We start from the raw sequence: 16,445 nt of genomic DNA on the forward strand, positions 1-16,445 counted from the left end.
TGACATATTCCATTATACCAAATTACCTCAATTTAATGAATCTATAATGAATGATGAATTATCTGATTATTCCCAACTGGGTTTCATTTAGTTTAGTATTCCCAAATACATTTTAAAGTAAATTCTGATTTCCTTAACACTCTTCTCAAGCTTACTTTGAACATGTATCTTAAATAAACTTTAATTCATTAATAACCAGAGGATTGATGCAGCTGTAGACCATTAATGCAAGTAAGTCCCAAGGAAAAAAGAAAATAGCACTAAGTTAAGTGATTATCCTAGGCAAAAGAGCTAAATTATATTCTGTGAAATATTGTGGAAGATTGAGAATGAATGAGGTGGTCAGTACTTTTTATTTTAAATATGCCACAATTTTTCTATTTGTAAAAATTGATAATATAATAGTATTTATCTCATGGACTGCTCTAAGAATTAAAAGAGTTATACAACTAAAGATCTTAAATTAGTACCTGGTACATGGGATGAGCTAAATAAATATTAGTATACACTATATGATTGAGAGTTTTGGCACACTTTTGAGTAAACTAATGTATACTTTAAAATTATATTATTAAAATTCTTATTTACTTTTAAATTAACTTTAGAAAAAAATAGTTAAGAAACAAAGTTGGCTTCAATTCACCAATATAGATAGTACTAAACTTTTCTGAAAATAAAATATTAAGTAAAAAGTAAATTATTATGAGTAATTTTTTAAAAAAATTTAAATACATTTGGATGACTAAATGCATGAGTGAACAACAATATGAGAATTTATTGAGGAAGAACATAAGTGGTAATAGACCAGCTGCTTTACAAGGATAACATTATTAATAAATTATGTGTTGATTAATAGATGGTTGGATACATAAGTAGATAGATAGGTAGATATAGATATAGGCATAGATGTCTCTCTAGTGATAACCAGCTATTATAATAGATATAATTGGGAAATTTTGAAAACTGACAATGTAAAATAACAACATTGTATAAATATTAAATTTTCTGAATAATGGAATTGTGCTATAATCATTATAGGAGAATGATTTTATTTTAAGGACTTAAATTCTGAAATATTTAGGAATGAAGTGTCATGCTGTCTGTAACATACTCTGAAATTACACATGCCACCACATACACAAAGAAAGATAAATCGAGTGTGGTAAAATGTTAACATTTAGTGAATCTGACAATAAATCAAAGTAAAGTAAAATGTAATAAAAGAAAATAAATGGCACAATTTTATTCCAAAAACTATACCAATCAGTCATGTCCTATTACTTTATTAAATCATTTGTATTAACAACCTTTTAAAATTTCTTACAGAACAGTATCTTTTCTCTTAGAATGTAAATTTTTCCTGCCTATATATTACATCTGCTAGTATCTGGCATGTGCTGCATCCCACGCTGCTCAAGGGTTCAAAGACCTAAGAGGGAATGGCAGGGGGATAAAGAAAGACATACAGACAGACATAGATAAAGCTGGGCCAGGCAGTCTGAAAAGCTGATGGTGTCAGTCTCTTCAACCCCAACCTGCCTCAGAGTACCTTATTTTATATGTTTACAAAGTATATGGCAGAGGGAGGGTGCAGTTACTTAGAACACCCTGTGATTATAATTCTCACACTTTAGCTAACATACTTCAGCTAACAACTATCTTGCAGCAAGGTCAGTGAGAGCTGGTTATCTTTTTCTAGGCCTCTCTGCTCTTCTTCGAGACATACACATTCCCCTATTATGATTTCACTTCTCTGGAGTTCACCCAAAGTTCACAGCAGACTTGCTGCTGATTGCCCCAGGGGGGTGGGCTACTCTGGCTCTCTACGCCTCCCCTTTAACTGTAAATATAAACATAACAAAAATTGGCACAGCATTTATCAATACTATTATTAATATGTAAGGTGTAGTACATTGAACAGACCACACAGGAATCTCATGTCGAAGTTGCATCCAATAGCGGGTGTGACCTTCACAACGAAGGCAGGTTGGATTTACAGCATTGCTGGGTAACCATCAGAGCCTCAGGAGGGATTGCTGGCTAGGCACATCCCTGATGTTTGCTGGCCTTACTGCAACTGTGTCTGTCTTAAGTCCACCTTCTCTGAGGATCGTACCTGTTATTGACTATCCAGCCATTCCTTCAGGTCCAGCATCACAATTAACATCATTTTTAGAGGCTTAATGGTCTTGTAAACAATATTAGACCACATGTCACTGAGGAGCACATGCAGCCACATTTTTATTTTAGCTTTAGCCTGCAACTTCTAGGATGGATATTCTGTGTGCCTTTTTTTTTTCAAACACCTCTAATTCTAATACCTATTTTACTGCCTGTAAGTTTAAATAATGCAGTTTAGCTTGTAAGTTTTTACTGTTTAGATTTCCATGAATATGGACTGCTGCATATAACAAAAACAGAATAAGTACACAGATAACAGTATTATAAACAGCCAGAAGGCATGCCTTAGAATTCCAAAAGGATTAAATCCCTGTAATTGACCCAATATCTTTTTCCCTATTTTTACAGGGTCCTCTATATCAAGGTGTGCATGTTGTATTTCATCAATTTCCTGATGTAATTTAATTAAGTCATTAGTTAAATTATAATGACCTCGAGCTCCATTAAGTTGCTTTTTTTTTATTATTATTGCATTTTAGGTTTTCAGGTACATGTGAAATACATGCAAGGTTGTTGCATAGGTACACACGTGGCAGTGTGATTTGCTGCCTTCCTCCCCTTCACCTATATCTGGCATTTCTCCCCATGCTATCCCTCCCCAACACCCCACTCCCCCACTATCTCCCCCTCCCCCAAACAGACCCCAGTGTATAATGCTCCCCTCCCTGTGTCCATGTGTTCTCATTGTTCAACACCCGCCTATGAGTGAGAACATGTGGTGTTTGATTTTGTGTTCTTGTGTCAGTTTGCTGAGAATGATGGTTTCCAGGTTCATTCATGTCCCTACAAAGGACGCGAACTCATTGTTTTTGATGGCTGCATAATATTCCATGGTGTATATGTGCCACATTTTTCCTGTCCAGTCTATCATCGATGGGCATTTGGGTTGGTTCCAGGTCTTTGCTATTGTAAACTGTGCTGCAATGAACATTCGTGTGCATGTGTTCTTATAGTAGAACGATTTATAATCCTTTGGATATATGCCCAGTAATGGGATTGCTGGGTCAAATGGAATTTCTATTTCTAGGTCCTTGAGAAATAGCCACACTGTCTTCCACAATGGTTGAACTAATTTACACTCCCACCAACAGTGTCAAAGTGTTCCTATTTCTCCACATCCTCTCCAGCATCTGTTGTCTCCAGATTTTTTAATGATTGCCATTCTAACTGGTGTGAGATGGTATCTCAATGTAGTTTTGATTTGCATTTCTCTAATGACCAGTGATGATGAGCATTTTTTCATATGTTTGTTGGCCTCATATATGTCTTCTTTTGTAAAGTATCTGTTCATATCCTTCACCCATTTTTGAATGGGCTTGTTTTTTTTTTTTTTTTTCTTGTAAATCTGTTTTAGCTCATTGTAAATTCTGGATATCAACCCTTTGTCAGACGGGTAGACTGCAAAAATTTTTTCCCATTCTGTTGGTTGCCGATTCAGTCTATTGACTGTTTCTTTTGCTGTGCAGAAGCTGTGGAGTTTGATTAGGTCCCATTTGTCTACTTTGGCTTTTGTTGCCAATGCTTTTGGTGTTTTGGTCATAAAGTCCTTGCCTACGCCTATGTCCTGATGGTTTTGCCTAGGTTTCCTTCTAGTGTTTTTATGGTGTTAGGTCTTATGTTTAAGTCTTTAATCCATCTGGAGTCAATTTTAGTGTAAGGTGTCAGGAAGGGGTCCAGTTTCTGCTTTCTGCATATGGCTAGCCAGTTTTTCCAACACCACTTATTGAACAGGGAATCCTTTCCCCATTGCTTGTTTTTATCAGGTTTGTCAAAGATCGGGTGGTTGTAGATATGTTGTGTTGCCTCTGATGTCTCTGTTCTGTTTCATTGGTCTATATCTCTGTTTTGGTACCAGTACCATGCTGTTTTGATTACTGTAGCCTTGTAGTATAGTTTGATGTCCGGTAGTGTGATGCCTCCCGCTTTGTTCTTTTTGCTTAGAATTGACTTGGCTATGCAGGCTCTCTTTTGGCTCCATATGAAGTTTAAGGTGGTTCTTTCCAGTTCTGTGAAGAAGGTCATTGGTAGCTTGATGGGAATAGCATTGAATCTGTAAATTACTATGGGCAGTATGGCCATTTTCACGATATTAATTCTTCCTAACCATGAACATGGAATGTTTCTCCATCTGTTTGTGTCCTCTCTTATTTCGTTGAGCAGTGGTTTGTAGTTCTCCTTGAAGAGGTCCTTTACGTTCCTTGTTAGTTGTATTCCTAGGTATTTTATTCTCTTTGTAGCAATTGTGAATGGCAGTTCGTTCTTGATTTGGTTCTCTTTAAGTCTGTTATTGGTGTATAGTAATGCTTGTGATTTTTGCACAATGATTTTGTATCCTGAGACTTTGCTGAAGTTGCTTATCAGTTTTAGGAGATTTTGGGTTGAGACGATGGGGTCTTCTAGATATACAATCATGTCGTCTGCAAATAGAGACAATTTGACTTCCTCCTTTCCTAATTGAATACGCTTTATTTCTTTTTCTTGCCTGATTGCTCTGCCTAGAACTTCCAGTACTATATTGAATAGGAGTGGTGAGAGAGGGCATCCTTGTCTAGTGCCCGATTTCAAAGGGAATGCTTCCAGTTTTTGCCCATTCAGTATGATATTGGCTGTCGATTTGTCATAGATAGCTTTTATTATTTTGTGATACGTTCCGTCGATACCTAGTTTATTGAGAGTTTTTAGCATAAAGGGCTGTTGAATTTTGTCGAAGGCCTTCTCTGCATCAATTGAGATAATCATATGGTTTTTGTCTTTGGTTCTGTTTATGTGGTGAATTACATTTATAGACTTGTGTATATTGAACCAGACTTGCATCCCCAGGATGAATCCTACTTGACCATGGTGGATAAGCCTTTTGATGTGCTGTTGCCATCAGCTTGCCAGTATTTTATTGAAGATTTTTGCATCTATGTTCATCATGGATATTGGCCTGTAGTTTTCTTTTCTTGTTGAGTCTCTGCTGAGTTTTGGTATTAGGATGATGTTGGTCTCATAGAATGATTTGGGAAGGATTCCCTCTTTTTGGATTATTTGGAATAGTTTCAGTAGGAATGGTACCAGTTCCTCTTTGTATGTCTGGTAGAATTCGGCTGTGAACCCATCTGGACCTGGGCTCTTAATTGCTGCCTTGACTTCAGACTTTGTTATTGCTCTATTCAGGGTTTCGACTTCTTCCTGGTTTAGGCTTGGGAGGAGGCAACTGTCCAGGAATTTATCCATTTCTTCCAGGTTTTCTAGTTTATGTGCTTAAGTTGCTTTTTAACTGTCTCCCAATTCCATTTTGTATAATTCCAAATTACAGGGGTCACACAGGTAGCAATATAATTACTCTGACAGCTAAGCCTTTGTCTTAATCTTATCACCTCCAGCTCTTCTCCTATAAACATAGTGGCTGCCTCAAGAGCTGCCTGTCTGGCCTCTAACCTCTGATCAATATCCTCCTGAGTGGCCATAAACTGAGAATCATTTGATGTTAATTGATTTACATAATGGGTTGTTTGAATAGTCTGAGAAAGTGAAATGGCAGCAAGTGTAGAACTGGCAATAATTCCTATCAATGTCACAATACCAAAAATCAATAATCCCAGTGCTTTTTTACATTGAGACAACATTTTTTCCATTTGTTGCAACACTACCAAACCCCTATCCTCATACCACTCTTCTGTTAAATTGGCAGGAATCATCACATATACAGGCTGCTTTAACACCAGCAGACTTTGTCCCTTTTTTTTTTTTTTTTTTTTTTTTGTTACCCAGGCTGGAGTGCAATGGCGTGATCTCGGCTCACCACAACCTCCGCCTCCCGGGTTCAGGCAATTCTCCTGCCTCAGCCTCCTGAGTAGCTGGGATTACAGGCATGCGTCACCATGCCTGTAATTTTTTATATTTTTTTGTATTATAATTTTTTATAATACAAAAATTAAGCTAATTTTTTGTATTTTGAGTAGAGACGGGGTTTCACCATGTTGACCAGGATGGTCTCGATCTCTTGACCTCGTGATCCACCCGCCTTGGCCTCCCAAAGTTCTGGGATTACAGGCTTGAGCCACCATGCCTGGCCTGACTTTGTCCCTTATTATTAGTAGATACCCAATAAGTAAGATTACAACTTATACAAGACACATAAAATTCCCCTCTATATTGAGTTACATTCACCTCCCCTGTTACAATCACATAATGCCTAGGAATACAAGCCTTTAGTCCATAAATGTCATTGGTGAATACATTAGAAAAATTAACATAGTTCATGGCAGTGACCAGATGCCACAGTTCCTTTTGTAAAGTCCCATGGTTTGCTGTTAGAACATTGCTGATGAATGCTCTGAATGACATGTCTTCTGGCTGCCCAGCATGATTAACTGTATTGTGAGACCAGTCATACATTGTTCAGTTTTTAGAAAGATTATGCTTTACAGGGAGCACATTAGCACAGTCCTTCTACTCCGGAAAGTCTTTAAACTCTATCCCAGTCTCATGGTGGCAATATTCCATGGAGTGGTGTATGCCTGAGATATCACGCATGTTATTTGGAAACCCTCATTTACTAACCTTGGACTGGTAGTGAAAAACGTCTCAAGGTCTTGAAAGATTGGCTACCTTAACAGAGGCTGCTGTCATTTTATTTTCCTATTTAGCCTTTATACAACCTATTTGCTCTATCATGGAGACACACAAAGGAGGGTCAGTGGTCCATCCAGTGTAATTGTCATTTACTAACACAGGAATTGATTTACTGGCCCAGGTCACTGGCTGTAAAATTAAGGGCTCTGGGACAAATGCACAGTACACTTCTCCTCCCACAGAGCACACCTGCCATGCTATAATTGTCATCATAGCCACGAACATATCCAGTGATGATGAGCATTTTTTCATATGTTTGTTGGCCTCATAGATGTCTTCTTTTTAAAGTGTCTGTTCATATCCTTTGCCCACTTGTTTGTTTTTTTCTTGTAAATCTGTTTTAGTTCTTTGTAGATTCTGGATATTGCTTCTCATCTCTGATGAAATAGACTTTAAACCAACAAAGATCAAAAGAGACAAAGTAGGATATTACGTAACGGTAAAAGGATCAATGCAACAAGAAGAGCTAATGATCCTATATATATACACACCCAATACAGTAGCACCCAGATACATAAAGCAAGTTCTTAATGACTTACAAAGACACTTAGACTCCCACACGATAATAGTGGGAGACTTTAACCCTTCACCATCAATATTAGACAGATCAATGAGACAGAAAATTAACAAGGATATCTAGGAATATTCAAAATTTTTATAAATTATTTTAAAAGTGAAATTTGATAGTTGCTTTAAACATATATTTTCTTATGCATTTAATTTCAAAATGTTTTCTTTAAAATCTCATTAGAAGTTTGCAGTATGCTAGCAATTACACAAGCAGATAGTAAAACAAACAAATGAACAGCAGCTACACAAAACACAAAACAAAAACAAAAAACTCAAAAAGCAAAAACCAAGCAAGTACCTAAAAAGGGATTACCTTTCTTGCTTCCTCCACCCACGACTGCCCCCAGCTGTTCTGGCACTGACCTGATGTTTTTTGAGAGATTTGCTTTCTTACTGTATTAATTACAATGCTTATTTTTCAGAGGATTATTTTTTCATTTATTGAGTTTTAAAAAAGATATTTTGTGATATTAAAGACAGCTGGAGTGAAATAGTCTCATAGCAAGAATCAGCATTTAGCTACAAATTGTGTGATAACAAATGCAATGTTTCTCTTGTTTCTCCTTGGCTCAGAAATATGTTAAGGAATATTTAAGAAAAGGTGATGGGGGAAAAAACTAGAAAACATGAGAATCTTGGCTTTAGATGTATGCTAGATGTTAACAACATGTGTTTATTACTAAAATTTCTCTCTTATGAACACTGAGGAGCAAATAGAAAGGATAATTAAAAACCTACCACTATGACATTTTCCAGGTCCAATATATGGTAAACATCTATAATTAGATGGCCTGCTGTAAGCAATGCCTTCAAACTTTTATTTTGTTTTCATCTTTTCCTGGGGTTGTGCCGCAAATGATATCTTTATTTGGTAACTTCCATTTGAAATACCATCAATACCCCAATTAAAAGAAAAAGAAAAAAATTCCAGTTACTGAGAGTAAATCTAATAATTTTAAATTCAACAGCTCTTTTTGTTTTGAAAGTTCTTTAGAAAATTTAAGATGATATTACAGTAGTGAAAGTCATAAAGGTAGGCAACCACCAGTGATGCTTGCTGGTTTAGTCCCTTCCTTTTGAGTGTGTGCTGGACCTAGTGAATAACTTCTAGTGAACAGAATATGGCAAAAGTGATGGAATGCCAATTCTGAAATCTGTTATAAAAAGGCTGTAATGTGTATCTTGATTGTTATCTTTCTACCTCTTGTTCAATCACTTCTACTGAAGCTAGAAGACATGTTGTAAGCTGCCCTATGGAAAGACATTCATATCTAGAAACTGAGGAAGGCCCCTGTCCATCAGCCAGTGAATAACTGAATCCTGCTGACAACCATATGAGTGAGACTGGAAATGACTTTTCCCTAGTCAAACTATCAGATGAGATCACAGGCCCAATAGACACCTTGATTGGGGACTTTCAAGAGACCTTAAGGCAGAGGCATCTAGGTTACATCATCTGATTTCTAATCCACAGCATCTGTGAGGCAAAAAAAAAAAAAAAAAAAAAAAAAAAATACTTCTTGTTGCTTCATTTCAGGGTAATGTATTACACGGTAATAGATAACTAATATAGATGTCAACTGCAAATGCATTAGATATGTTGGATTGATATCTATTCTCATCTCTTTTCATAACAGCATACTTCCAGGGCTGCAAAATTTAAAACTGTATTTCCAGAAGCAAATATGTGAATTTTGGAAGGCAAAATGAGGGTGAAGCCATCTCTCTGCTACTGTTTTCAGCTCAGCAGCTTGGCCATGGGTCTGTGATGATTTTCTCCAGCAGTCTTCCTGGATATACTCTCTAATATACTCCACAATTTCAAAGGGGTCAGGAGTCACTAATAGCCATGAAAATATCTTTATATCTGCAACAGCCCTGTGTTCTTAAACCTAAAAACTCAACAAGCAGTCTTCCGAGTTTCTGCCTGTCAGACTGTACCACAGGTAGCAATTCTCTAGTAGGTTACTTTTGTGATCTCAGAGAGACAATACTAGTGCCCCTGCCACTCTTCTCACAACTACATGAATTAACTCTATTTTTGCTTAAAATATCCAATGTAGCTTCTAATTATTATGCTGAACTCAGACTCATGTTTTTCATGCTTATAAAAAGCAGGTCTTATATCTATTGAGTTTTTTTCCCATATCTATTTATTTTTAATTTTAATAGAGTTTATTCAAGCAAGGGACAGTTCATGAATTGGGCAGCACCAAGAACCAGGAGAGCTTTGAGAGCTCTGTTCGGCAGTGTGAGCAGCAAGCTTTGATAGTCCAGAAACAAAAGCAAAGTAGGGAAATCACCTGAAGGGCTATAGCTAGGCATTGGGCTTATTTAGGCGTGGTGTGATAAGGCATTTACTTTACCTGGGCTTGGTCTGATCAGGTGGATTTTAAAAATTTATACTTTTTTATTGTAAACTGACAGATTATAGCTATATATATTTATGGGGCACAAACATGTTGATTTATGAATATGATGTACAGACAATTAAATCAAGCTAATTCACATATCCATTACCTCAATGTTTTTATTTTTTCCTGGTGGTAGTATTTGAAATTTTCTCCCTTAACAATTTTGAAATGTACCTTATTTTACTCTTTACTATGTATACCATTATGTGCCATATATCTCAAAGAAAAAAAAAATGATTTCTTCTGAATAACTGAGATTTTGTACTCTTGGATCACAATCTTTGCATTCTGTCCACCTCATCCCACTCCAGCCTCTGGTAACCAACATGCTATTTTTTTTTTTTAGTTTGACATTTTTTAGATTCCACATATAAGTGATAATATATGGTGTTTGTCTTTCTTTGCCTGGTTTATGTCACTTGGTATAATATTCTCTGATTTTATTCATGTCACAAATGAGAAAACTTCTTTTATAAGGCTGACTCCTATTCCATTGTGTGTATATACCATAGTTTCCTTATCCAATCATCTGTTGATGAACACTTAGGTAGATTTCATAACTTGGCTATTCTGAATAGTGCTGGAATAAATATGAGAGAACACATATCTCTTTGACATACTGATTTCAAGTATTTTGGGTAAATACCCAAAAGTGGGATGACTGAGTCGTGTGGTAAGTCCATTTTTAGTTGTTACAGTACCTCCATATAGTTTTCCATAATGACTGTACTGATTTACATTCCCAGCAACAGTGCATAAGGGTATTTTTTCCTCCGCATCCCTTCCAGCACTTCTTATCACTTGTCTTTTTGATAATCACCATTCTGACAGATATAAGGTATTATCTCAGCATGATTTTAATTTGCATTTTCCTAATTATTAGTGATATCTCAATAAATTAGGAAAAAATGTACATCAATCCAATAAGGGTCATTTTTTATAAGGCCACAACTAGTATTATACTCCATAAGGAAAAATTAAAACTCTCTCCTATAAGATCTGGAGCAAGACAAGGAGACCTACCCTCACTACTTCTATTCAACATAATATTTGAAATTTGTGCCAGAGTAAATAGGCAATAGAAAGAAATAAAAGCATCCATATAGGAAAGGAAGATGTGAAACTGTTCCCGTTTGCTAATGATATAATCTTAGATAGAGAAAACCCTAAAGATGTCACCAAAAACCTGTTAGAACTAAATATGGTAAATTTCCAAGATAAAGAAATCAGCACAAAAAATTAGCATTTCTACACAGTAACAACAAACTTTCTGAAAAAGAAACTCAAATAGCCAAGGCAATCATAAACAAGAGAAAAAAAAAGCAAAGCAGTGAGCATCACATTACCTGATTCCAAACTATATTGCAAAGCAATAGTAATTTAAACAGCATCATACTAACATTAAAATGGATTCATGAGCCCAAAAATAGAAAGCTGAGAAATTAACCCACACATGTATACCATCAACTGATTTTCAACAAAGGTGCCAAGAATAGATAAAGGAAAAAGGAGAGTCTCTCAATACAAAGTATTGGGAAAAGTGGTTATCTACATGCAGAAAAACAAAATTAGACCCTTATTTCACAACCTATACAAAAATCAACTCAAAAAGGATTAAAGATGTAAATGTAAGGCCTGAAACTATAAAACTGCTAAAACAAAAACATAGGTGAGAAACTACACAATGTTGGTCTGGGTAATGATTTTTTTAGATTTGATATGAAAACCACGGGCAGCAAAAGCAAAAATGGGCAAATGGAATTAAACTAAAATTAAAAGCTTCTGAACAACAAAGGAAACAACTGAAAGATTGATGAAACAACCTATGGATTGGTAGAAAATATTTGTAAGTCATATATCTGATAATGAGTTAATATCCAAAATATGTAAGAAACTAAATCAACTCTATAGAAGAAAATATAATTTGATTAGGAAATGAGAAAAGGGCCTGTGTAGACATTTCTCAAAAAAGATACACAATATCTGTTTGTATTTTTATAATAGACTTATGCGTGGTCACCTTTATGTAATACTCTAACATACAATTAATTTGGTTAATTAATAACACTTGGTAGCACTAAAAAGTGTATTAATTGCTTCCTTTTTTTTCTGTCATAGTTCTCCACCTCTAGACAAAATTTTAATTCTTAGTATTTTCATTTGCCTCCACAAAAGCAAGAATTCATCCAATATTATTTATTTCAGATGAATAGAGGTATTTAATAGCTCTTAGTCTACGATTAAGTAGGTTCAGATTTGCTAAAGATTCAGTAGAATAAAAACGGAATTTCTCTTCGTTTCAGACTTTCTATCTCTTTAAATTTGCAAGGTTACCTGTTATACTGACATCCTTTTCATTCTTTTCAGAAATTTTAAAAGAACCAAAAAGTATCATTTTGGAAAAACAAATTATTAAGTGGAAATAAAATATGTTTACTTCAATAATTAAATGTTTTAACTTTAGCATCATTCTTCTTTATTAAACAAACATCTCTTACAATTAAATTATATGTTGATAAGCTAGTCTTTTTAAGGGATTAAAAGATAACCTATCTTTTCATATAGGTAGCTTAAGGTAGTTAAGAAAAAATGTTTGCTTAAAAATTGAAATATAAGTTTTTCTTATTACTGAAAATCTAATTTATTAGAGTTGCTATAAAATGATCTTAGCATCTTAACCCAAATACAGATGAGACAAATCCGAGAGAGACAGAGAGAAATCTCTTTTTTATTCTAAAAAAGTAATTTCACAGTTCTGTAAATATGACTAAACTAAACATATTTATGAAGAAAGAAGGATACATATTTTATCTTCATTATTATAAATGATAAACTCTTTCTGCATCAGTTGTATGGTTTAACTTCGTATCAGTGTTCCTCCGAAAATATCCCAGATCTTAAATGACAAGTACTCATTTTTTGAATGATACAATTTTTAGCACATCAGATTAGTTCAATTTAGTTTAATTCAATCCCATTTCAATTCAATTCAATTTAACCAATACATATAGGAGGTCTTTTTAGTGTGCAGTTGTGTGTAAGTACAGAAAAAAATAAATAGCATCTGCTTCTTGCTTTTGAGGATCTCAAAACATTGCACAGAAAAAATATCAACATCAGAATAAAATCAGCATGAAAAGTAATTTGAGGTGCACTCAATAATTTTCAAAACCTCTATTGTGGTGCTTTCTAAAGCATATTATCTTATAACAAAAGCTATATATTTGAAGCACAATATAGTACTAAATTAATTTACCTTGCCTTTCTCCATAGAATTACTTAAAGGAAACTGAGGCATAAAATGCAATTTTTTTTTTTTTTAGGCGGAGTCTGACTCTGCCACCAGGCTGGAGTGCGGATCTCAGCTCACAGCAACCCTGGCCTCTCGAGCACAAGCGAATCCCCTGCCTCAACTTCTCGAGCAGCTGGGATTACAGTACACCCAGCTAATTTTTGTACTTTTAGTAGAGACGAGGTCCCACCATGTTGGTCAGGATGATCACGAACTCCTGACCTCGTGATCCGCCCACCTTGACTTCCCAAAGTCCTGGGATTATAGGCGTAAGCCACCGCACTCAGCCACATATTAGCTTTATAATAACATGCTAACAGAAATGTTTTATAATATCTGGTATTTGGAACATTTTTCTCATATTTAAGTACACTCTTGATTTCATTAAAATTAATAGAATAGAAAAAACAGGAGGAAAATGTCAGTTTAATAATGTTCATTGACGTTAGGACGATCCTTTGTAGAAAGCTAAAACTAAAAACAACTCAAATACATTTTTACTTCTGGATTCCCATTTGAGTTGTTAACTGTATTTATTGACAATTATCTTCCACTGAAAATTATCAGGTTTTCCTATCACTTTTTTGTTCCTTAATAACTGCATCATTTGTTGTCCTTTGTCTTCTAATATATGACAGTGCCTTTAGGATATGAATTGCTTATAATTTTTTCAAAAAATAATTGTTTAAAAATGTAGCTTCATTTTTAACAGGTTCCTTTCTATCTGAGCATTTGATCCCTCGAGTCCTGGCTCTGTTGGAAACTTGAGGATGCCGTAAACATAAAATTATTTTCTTTTCTGTTTATTCTTGATGGAATATATTAGTTTCAGGCAAGCTACTCTATTATAACTCTAAAGAGAAATCAACAAAATTTGATCAAATGGCATGAAATCACGTTCTTAATGGGAAAGCCAATGGCTTTCCTTGCTTTTAAGTGAGACAACTTTGAACATACTAGCATTCAAAATTTATAAACTATATAAAGAGCAAAATGAAAATCTGAATTTATGATTACTTTTTAAATTTAAATATAATTTATAGATCTACCCCACTTTAAAGGGATTCTCTTCATCACAGACACCAAGTGATCTTGGAAGTTATTTATTTTATGTTCAAGACTCCCATCTGTAATATTGGAATAATAATAATTATCTCACAACACTCTATAAATGCTGAACCTCAATTTAAAATCTACATATGTGTGAGCTATAATAATTTATTTTAAAATCCCTTGAAAACATGTTTTTAAAAAAATCATAGGTCATGTTGTAAAGAAGCTAAAGGGGGAAAAGGAGAAAGAAAAGGAGGAGATTGGCATGTCTAACTGGCAATTTTATTTTTGCATAACTTATGGTACATATACACTTTTTGTTTCCAAATATAGCCAAATATTTAATTCTTTTGATTGTGGATTTATTAGAATTGTGTAAAGATCATAAATACATAATGTATATTTATATTCTAATATGCCATATTATATGTGCCAATCGTCGATTTACTGCCTCTCAATTCTAAATATGTTTTTCATTGCCTGCTGTAGAAAATGGAGCTAGTGCTTTTGAACAATTGTCTTTTGCTCTTCTGATATGAAGCTGCATCAATACAGAGGATGTTGCTAGAGAAAGGGATTCCTCATTCTAGTTCCGGTGTGCTTCTCTCAGTAGTCTATGGAAGCCTGCACAGCTTCCCTGCAGCCCAGCTACTGGAGCTCTGGTGACTTCCTAAAACCAGCTCAATGCACAAGAGTTTTCTATATGAACTCATGACTTAAATTTATGGTCAATGAAAAAGAACATCTGCAACTATTAGATAGAGTCAAATCGTTATCCAAAATATTTGCATTCTGGATGCATTACTGGTTACATTTCTGTCAGCAGTGTGTAAAATTCCTGTTACACATCCTTGCAAACATAGTGTTTAAGTCTTTAGTTACTAATGCAATGAATATAAGATAGTATACTAGTCTTTAAATTCGAATTTTCCAAAAAATAGCAATATCAAATATGTTTTCATCTGTTTTTTAATATTCTGCTTTCCTCTTCTGTGAATTGCTTGTGTGTATCCTTTGCACATTTATCGATTACATGGGTTGCCTATCTTCTTCTGTAAAGGACCAAGTGGCACTTTAGAATTTATAGCCCAACAGATGAAGTCTTCAAGTCTTAACTTTTCTTGCCAAAGGGCTAACAGTCATTTTTTTATTGCATTTTAGGTTTTGGGGTACATGTGAAGAACATGCAAGATTGTTGCATAGGTACACACATGACAGTGTGATTTGCTGCCTTCCTCCCCATCACCTATATCTGGCATTTCTCCCCATGCTATCTCTCCCCAACTCCCCACCCCCCACTGTCCCTCCCCTATTTCCCCCCTACAGACCCCAGTGTGTGATGCTCCCCTGCCTGTGTCCATGTGTTCTCATTGTTCAACACCCACCTATGAGTGAGAACATGCGGTGTTTGATTTTCTGTTCCTGTGTCAGTTTGCTGAGAATGATGGTTTCCAGGTTCATCCATGTCCCTACAAAGGACATGAACTCATCGTTTTTTGTGGCTGCATAGTATTCCATGGTGTATATGTGCCACATTTTCCCTGTCCAGTCTATCATCGATGTATCATTCTTAGGTTGTGGACTGGATGTAAATAGGCAGTGAGCTGAATTTGACTCACGAGATGTAGACTGCCAATTCCTGATTGATTGGGTTGTTTGCATCTTATTGGATTTGAGGATTTTAAAAATAATCTGGTTTCTAATCCTTTGCCAGATATATGTCTTGCAAATACCTTATATCATACTATCTCTCTTACGAAGATCTTAATATCTTCCCATTATCATCATAAGTTACATTTTTATGATTTTGATAATTGTATGTGTTTTGAGGCTCTAGATTTACATTCATCAAATTTGTTTTAAAAGTTCTAGATACATTTTTTTTTAATCACTGGAGTTGCTAATTTTATTCCAAATAGACTCTTATGCCTAAAAGAAACTCAACTATCATTAGCTTAAACTCTACCCAATATTATTTTTTCATTTTCAACTTTTTTCATACTCTTTTACAAGCATCTTTTCTAAAAGCTTATAGATGACACTTTAATCCAATCTGAATATCCTTCCTTAAATTGGAAATTTTAGTGTACTTACATTTATTACAATTACTAGTATATTTTTTATTTCCTCACACATAAAATGGGGACAATAAATTCTAACTCACATACCTGTGAGAATTAAATGGATTAATGCCTCAGACACTTAGAAAACTGCCTGGAAGATGTATTTTACATTTTAAATATTACTACTATCTTTTTACCACCTTATTTTGTGCTGTTCATATTTCTTTTTCTGTGTCTTTTAACCTCCTTTAG

The sequence above is a fragment of the Aotus nancymaae genome, unplaced genomic scaffold (assembly GCF_030222135.1).
Source record: "Aotus nancymaae isolate 86718 unplaced genomic scaffold, 86718_ANA_hifiasm-v0.15.2.pri h1tg000033l, whole genome shotgun sequence".
In the NCBI taxonomy this organism is placed as follows: domain Eukaryota; kingdom Metazoa; phylum Chordata; class Mammalia; order Primates; family Aotidae; genus Aotus; species Aotus nancymaae.